Genomic DNA, 7,880 nt, shown 5'->3' with positions numbered 1-7,880 from the left:
TTGGAGAGGGATTCATGAAACTATCAATAAGCTAGATCCTAATTGCTGTAAATTTCAGTGACTTGACCCAGCAATAGAGAGGCGCTTGACTCTGGTGTCAAACAGATTGGGCTCTAATCTCATCTCTGCTCTTTTCCATTTGTGTAAACTTGGAAAACTAATTGTTTCTGAAACTTGGTTTCCTTATATGGAAACATCGAGTTGGTTCTCCCAAGTCACATGAATGAAAAATGGCAGAGACAAGACAGGATAACAACCGTGCCCTTGAGGACCACTCCTCTAGAAGGGAAATGAACACAAATAAAAAATTACGTCACCAAGCAACTTGGTTCCTTAAATTTTTATTGTACTTCTTGAAGGGACTTCAATGACATGCCAAAGAATTTAGACTTTATCTTGTGGAAGAAGGGGAGTTAGTAGAATATTTTAAGTAGGAATAGGGTAGGATCATGACTAACTCAACAGGATGTTAAGAGAATTTAAGAAACAACCATATGTGAATGTGATACATTTGTAGAAATTTTTACGGCTATATTTATCGTGGGTGATCATGCAGGGAAAAGACCCAAACACTGTATCTCTCACTCTGATGCTGGACATTTGTGTTCTAATATGATGTCCTACGGGGATAAAGTAAGACTACTCCTCTATAGGAAATTAGAACTTGGAAACTTAGCCTTAATTAATGGCTGCAGATCAACCTTTCCTGTTTTCACTCATCTCTTCCTTTGATCTGGATTCCAAGAAAGCTTGACAACTGTCTACATTGATGTGGAAAAATGGCCTCTGCCAAGAGAGGCAGCCAGGGCTGGACAGCCAGTCCTTCCCATCTAAATATTCTCTCCTCAGTGTCAACCTTGGAACATAGCAAGGTGATAAAGTTGCTGCCAGATATGTGAAGAGAATAAGGTTAATTTTGTTGTCTTAAAGGAGAAGCTCCATCCAGTGTTGCTATAAAGCAAATATAAATCAATAAGGCACTCAGATAAGCTCAATATCTAGTCCTTGACAATCAACAGGAATATGTTCCACTTAATATGACATCTCACCAGTTAATTTATTGCCAAAATGTGACAGGGTTATGTGAAACTTTGGTTATAAATTCCAGTGCATGTAGTTCCTGATATCTAAATGCTCTGCTTTAGAGTTCATTTTGGGACTGGGGGTGTGGAAAGATAGAGCATGCTTATTAAGAGAGGTCAGCATGCGGTGATGACAGTATTTCTAAATCTGGGTCATGGATTTATAAAAGGCTTATGATCCATCAAAAGACCTCTCTGAGTCTACAGAATGAAAAGAATGTAGAAAAACTATTGTTCAGGGAAATGCTTTCCCTGTTATCAAGATGTGGTCATTTCAATTATTAACTTATTCTGTAATGCAATCACCCAACTACAATTCTCTACTTAAAAGTGTATGTCTTTGGAATGTTACATAATCTTTTCAAAATAGTATGTCTTCCGTTTCTGAAAAATTCATTTCTCCAATGGATTAGGAAGCTGAGTCACTTTCCTAATCAGGACAGGCCCCTCCTCCAGGAGTGCTGTTCGGCTCCATTTTAACCACCCTGGCAGGTGGCGGCCTGGTTTTTAATTCCTTGAAATCTACAAATATACTCTTCACTTTGGAAGAGGCTCTTAGCTCAAAATGCATTTCTTTAGAAGATTCACTAAGAAGAAGTAGGGGAAAAAAAAAAAAACCACCACAAAGCCATGTACTTAAACAGTCTCTTTCAAGCACCACTTAATGGTGTGGAGCTGAACTGAAGAGATTAGGATTTGACGTCTGACGTAGTCACTCTGTAGCTCCATAATCAAGGGCTGTCCAAGGGTGAGTATGGGGCCTTGGGTCTCTGCGTTAGTGTCAATTATTAAAGGAGTTTTGGTAGAAAAGGAGGAAATAGGAAGGGCAGCCTATTTCTGTGAAGAGGAGAGGATTGATACCAGCACTGGAGTGGAAACTGTAATGAAGGAAGTGGCTATCTGGTTGGCAAGGCGGTGATTGAAGGGGTCAGATCCCGTGGAGAGCACCTGCAGCAGATGGGACCCACGCCACACTTTTGTTGGATTTTGTCAGTGGGGATGGGGGGAGGTTTAGGGGAGCGCTCTTTCAGAGGCTCTTACGTGCGTCATTCACTCTAGGGGTTTGTTTTGTTTTGTTTTGTTTTTGAGACACGGTCTTGCTCTGTCACTCAGGCTGGAGTGCAATGGCACCATCACAATTCACTGCAGCCTTGAAGTCCTGGGCTCAAGCAATCCTCCCACCTCAGTCTTCCCAGTGGCTAGGACTACAGGTGTGAGCCACTGCACCTGGTTTTTATCTGTAATTAATGCCATATTTTACCCTTCAGAAAATAGTATAGGAAAACTCCTTCACTGAACTCTGCAGGTTGAATGTTTATGGCTAAACCAGAATGAAAATTATCATAATGCAGGGTAATAGTTATCAAACAAAAACATAAAAATTCTCCAATGATAGAAGGGGCCTTGGGAGGCCATCTAGGCCAACCCTATTCCATCAGCCCTTTGAACCTGACAGCACTTACCATATACAATGGGATAAGCTACATGCATTTCTGCACTCCCTGATGCATGGTGAGAGTCACATGAGGACAGGGAATCTTGGGCTGTCTCCTTAATATTATTGGTGCTTAGCATTGGGCTTAAGTAATATTCGTTTGATATTTGTTGAGAAACCATGAAACAAAAGTATATAAAATAGTGTAGTACTAATGGACTGAATCCCTATTTAGAAAAATGTATAATAATCGAGTGTGAAGGTGGTGGTGGTCATAGTGTGTGTTGAGAGTGGGAGTGGAGTTAGAAGTCAGGTAGGGTTTTTTATGACTACCTAGCCTAGAGAGATTTCTGGCTGGTAATAAGTTGTTTCATCGAAGTCTGTATGCAGTGGACTTTAATGTCTCCCTGTGCGTCAAAGGCCTCACACTGTACTTCAAGGGGCTTTTATGCATCCTGGTGGCTGCTGTCTACCCAAGGTTATAGGAGATACTGGGACACCAGACACTCAGCAAGTGATGTGCTAGCTGCTGTTGCAAGAAAATTCTTACTGAGCCTCAATGCAAAAACAATTAACAAAATTCGTCAGCACGGGGGATGCATGGTCCTCACCTGAATGGAGTCAGGAAGTCCCCTAGGCATTAACATTGGACTCTGTTCATGGGACAAGGAGCTGGAGCAGAACAGGACAGCTTTGCCTCTGGCTTCTCCCAGCATTCTCCCACTTCATGTTCCCTCCATCCTTCATACTCCTCAACCTAGGGATTCCTTTCTGGTCTTAGAATTACAAAGATTTTTATTCATCAAATCTCTTTCATGTGCTCCTGAAGCCTGGGCATTTGAAAATGAAAATACAAGACTTTGCATTTCTGCCGTACCTTTTCCTTTCCTGAGGAAATGAGTAAAGAATGCCAAGCTGACAACACGAGAGAAGACAAGGGGTAGAAGAACTGGTGCAGGAGGAGGAAAGAACATATAAATTGATACTTACACTTTTTAAAATATACTATCCCGTCATGTAAGTGACTAAGCAGCCCATTTTCTCAAGGATGATAGAAGGGAGACAGAAGATAGCCTTTATTAATATTTTCAATATGGACACAGGTATGTGGTCTTCCCACTCACATCACAAATATCAAGCCCTCTGTGTCCGTCTCTGTTACCATATTTATCAGGACTCTTACACTTGGCAAGTAAGAAAACTGAAATTAGCCAGGCGTGGTGACACATGCCTGTAATCCCAGCTACTCTGGAGGCTGAGGCAAGAGGATCGCTTGAACCTGCAAGGTGGAGGTTGCGGTGAGCCAAGATTGAGTCATTGCACTCCAGCCTGGCGACAGAGTGAGACTTCGAAAAAGGAAAAGGAAGGAAGGAAGGAAAGAAGGAAGGAAGGAAGGGAGGGAGGGAGGGAGGGAGGGAGAGAGGAAAATTAGATTGTCTCATGTACAGGTTGCTCAAGCATTGATCCCAGGGCTCTCGCTGTCCCTTGCTAGTCCTCATCAGAGCAGTCCTGATTGACTTTATTATTCAATCAGGCTTTCTCCACACAAGCAAGATGAAGGTGGCGGCAAACAGTGCAGACTCACATTCTCTCAGGTTGGTGAGCCCAGAAGAAAGAGGTTCTCTTCCACATTCATTTCAGTGAAGAACTTTTGATAAGCACACCTTGAGTTAAAAGTCCTTATCTAGGACCGGGTGCGGTGGCTCATGACTGTAATCCGAGCACTTTGGGAGGATAAGGAGGGCGGATCACGAGGTCAGGAGTTCAAGACCAACCTGACCAACATGGTGAAACCCCGTCTCTACTAAAAATACAAAAATTAGCCAGGTGTGGTGGCGGGCGCCTGTAATCCCAGCTACTCGGGAGGCTGAGGCAGGAGAATTGCTTGAACCTGGGAGGCAGAGGTTGCAGTGAGCCGAGATCACACCATCGCACTCCAGGCCTGGGCGACAGAGAGAAAATCAGTCTTTAGGAAAAAAAAAAAAAAAAAAAGTCCTTACCTAGAAGAATTACTGTTTCCTATAGGAAATGTATTATAATTGGTTCAACTTGCTCACATGCTCGCCTTGAATATAGGAAGTCCTGGTAGTTGAGCCCAACCAGCAACAACTAGAAATTAAAGGTTAAAATGTCTTGAAAATGTTCCAGAAAGTAAAAAACTAGTTATTTCACTTACCTTGTTATTTTTGTATTTTTTTAAAAAAAACATGATCCAGTACTTTTCAAATTGCAGATTGTTGCCCAATTACAGATTATGAAATCAACTTAATGAATAGTGACTAGAATATTGTAGGGTAATATAGAACAGAATAGAATTTAAAAAATTAGCAATGTCAGTTTGCATCACTTATACTAAATGTAAGTATTATTTCATGGATATTTTGTTTCAATTATGTCTCTCTGTGTGTGTATACTCTTTGAATATACATATCAATATCTAGGTTATGATATAGAACAAATTACTTACTGTGGGGTGCAGTAGGTAAAAACGAAACAAACAAACAAAAACCTTTAAGATACACTGAGACGATCTACCTACCAGTAAGACTTTCAAATACTCTTAATTTTTTGGAGGATAAAATTAATTCTACTTAGCACTTGGAGTGACTAACGTCTTCTGTTAAGAATCCAAATTTGTTCTACATATTTAATGATAATATGCCAGTTTGTTTTCTAAAGGGTTTGGCCATGAAAACAGTAAAACAAAAAGTCCTAGGGACCTAACAATAAGGGCGTATAGTTTGAATGTTCTGAGATTGGCACTGTAAATTCAGAAAATAGAACCTCAAAGGCAGTTCATATAAAGGGTTGTAGAACAACGTAAGTAGCATACTCTATCAAATGACTATAAGAGTCTGGGCACAGTGGTGCCTGCCTATAGTCATAGCTACTTAGGAGGCTGATGCTGGAGGATGGGTTGAGCCCAGGAGTTTAAGGCTGCAGTGAGCTATGATCACACCAGTACACTCCAGCTTGGGCAACATAGTGAGACCCTGTCTCTAAAAACAAACAAACAAACAAACAAAAAACACTTTAAAACAACTGTAGGGAAAGCAGCATTAGAGTTGAATGTCTTTCACAAAGCAGGTCAACAATTTGCAAAGATCCAAGAAAACTAGTTCCAAGAGTCAGAATTGTTTTGAGGGCTAAGTTATTTTTTTAAGTTATCTATAACTTACTGATGGAAGATACATAGTAAAATATTAAGCTGTTTTCATTGTCAAATGGTAGCCTGGAAGCAGGAAAAGTTGTTATAGGCAATATTAGTCACAGAAAGCAACTTGCTCAACTCAGAGTTAAATCGTCACATGTTTGTGGAATAATACCCCAGTGGCTTAAAAGAGCTCTAGCTTCTTGGGGTCCTGATTCCTTTCCAAAGACAGAAAGACCATCCTATGTTTGCCAAAAAATGTTATAGTCTCATTGCCACCAGGTATAGATACACCGGCAGCTTGAACTGCCTAAAATCTTAGGGAATTCACTACAAATACAAACCAAAAGTGAAAAGTATAGTTCCTTTAGAAGAGATTCATAGGCAATTTGTTGTTGATACATAATAATTGTACATGTTCATAAAGTACATGTGAGATTTCAATATACACATACAATGTGTAATGATCAAATCAGGATATTTAGGATATCCATCACCTCAGATGTGTATCATTTCTTTGTGCTGGGAACATTTCAACTCTTCTCTTCTAGCTCTTTTGAAAAATACAATAAATCATTGTTAACTAGTCATCTACTATGCTGTTGAACACTGGAACTTACTTCTTCTATATAGCTGTATGTTTGTTTCCATTAAGCAAACTCTTTTCATCCTCACCATATACTCATCCCAGACTCTGAGAACCATCATTTCTACTCTCTACCTTCATCAGATCAACTTTTTTAGTGCCCACTCATGAGTAAGAACATGTGACGTTTGTCTTTCTGTACCTGGCTTATTTCACTTAACATAATGTCCTCCAGTTCCATCCATGTTGCTGCAAAGGACAGAATTTCATTTTTTTATGACTGAATGGTATTTCATTGAGTATATCTACCACATTTTGTTACCATTTCATCCATTAATGAACACTTAGATACACAAGCTATGAATGATTCCCTATCTTGGCAATTATGAATAGTGCTGCATGGCAGTGCAGGTATCCCTTTGATATACTGATTTTCTTTCCTTTGGATAAATATCCAGCAGTGGAGTTGCTGAATTGTATGGTAGTTCTAGTTTCAGTTTTTTGAAAAACGTCCATTCTGTTTTTCGTAATGGCTATACTAACTTATGTTCCCACCAACAATGTGTGAGTTCCATTTTCTCTGCATTCTTGCCAGCACTTACTTTTTGTCTTTTTGATAATAGTACTTGTAACTGGGGTGAGATAATACTGCATTGTAGTTTTGATTTGCATTTCCCTGATGATTAGTAACACTGAGCATTTTTTCATATAACTGTTGCCCATTTATATATCTTCTTTAGAGAATATCTATTCATGTCCTTAGCCCACTTTTTAATGTGATTATTTATTTTACTGTTCAGTGGTTTTAGTTCCTTGTATATTCTGGATATTAATCCCTTATCAGATAAATAGGTTGCAAACATTTTCTCCCATTCTGCAGGTTATATCTTCAGGCTGTTTACTCTTTCCTTTGTCATGCAGGAACTTTTTAGTTTGAAGTAGGTTCATTTGTCTATTTTCATTTTGATTTAATAGGTAAGTTTTATTGCCATTGCTAAGGCAATAATGAATGACAGTTCTGAAGCCTGAGGCTTTATCAATCAAGTATGGAGTGGGATGGCAGAGAGGGGACAGTGAGATTCTTTTAGATAAAGCAAACCCTCAGAAATTAGAGATAGTGGGACACTTACGGCATGCCAAGTGTTTCTGTGTGGCTGGAGAAGAGAGTGGCAGAAAGTGTGGTGGCATATGAGGCTGGAGAGGTAGTGAATATAAATCAATTGTATTTTAACCTAAGAGCAATGAAGAGTCAATGAAAGATTGTAGGCAGAGAAGTTTACAATCAAATATCTTTTCTAAAACGTCACTCTAGATGCAGCATGAATAAACAACGGAGAGGAATGGGGATGGAGAGACCAGTTAAGAGGTTGTTATAATAGTCTAGATGAGGGTCGATAGTGCATTGAACTAGGAAAGATGTGAGAATGGAGGGAAAGGTACAGAGCGACAAGTTAACAGGTGAAATTAACAGGGCTTGGTGACGTATTTGGATTTGGGAGTATATATGAAGGAGATGCAGCTGAGAAGACTCCCACCTTTCTGACTTGGGCATGTAGGTGCTGCCAATCATGAAGAAAAGAAACTCAAGAGAAGATTTTAAAGAACGGATAATGAATTCAGTTTGGG

General features: G+C 39.7%; 1 protein-coding gene across 1 annotated transcript in view; it reads left to right on the top strand.

The window, feature by feature from the left end:
* The first annotated feature begins 1,781 nt into the window (after positions 1-1,781).
* LOC105497763 (VPS41 subunit of HOPS complex) overlaps positions 1,782-7,880 on the top strand; it is a 207,955-nt gene continuing 201,856 nt past the window's right edge. Inside the window, exon 1 of the mRNA XM_011769100.3 lies at positions 1,782-1,830. The gene's annotated coding sequence lies outside the window, so the exon portion shown is untranslated. The remainder of the gene's footprint in view (positions 1,831-7,880) is intronic.

The sequence above is a fragment of the Macaca nemestrina genome, chromosome 4 (assembly GCF_043159975.1).
Source record: "Macaca nemestrina isolate mMacNem1 chromosome 4, mMacNem.hap1, whole genome shotgun sequence".
In the NCBI taxonomy this organism is placed as follows: Eukaryota; Metazoa; Chordata; class Mammalia; order Primates; family Cercopithecidae; genus Macaca; species Macaca nemestrina.
Note: the sequence above shows the minus strand (reverse complement) of the source record. Positions and strands in the feature narration are given on the sequence as shown.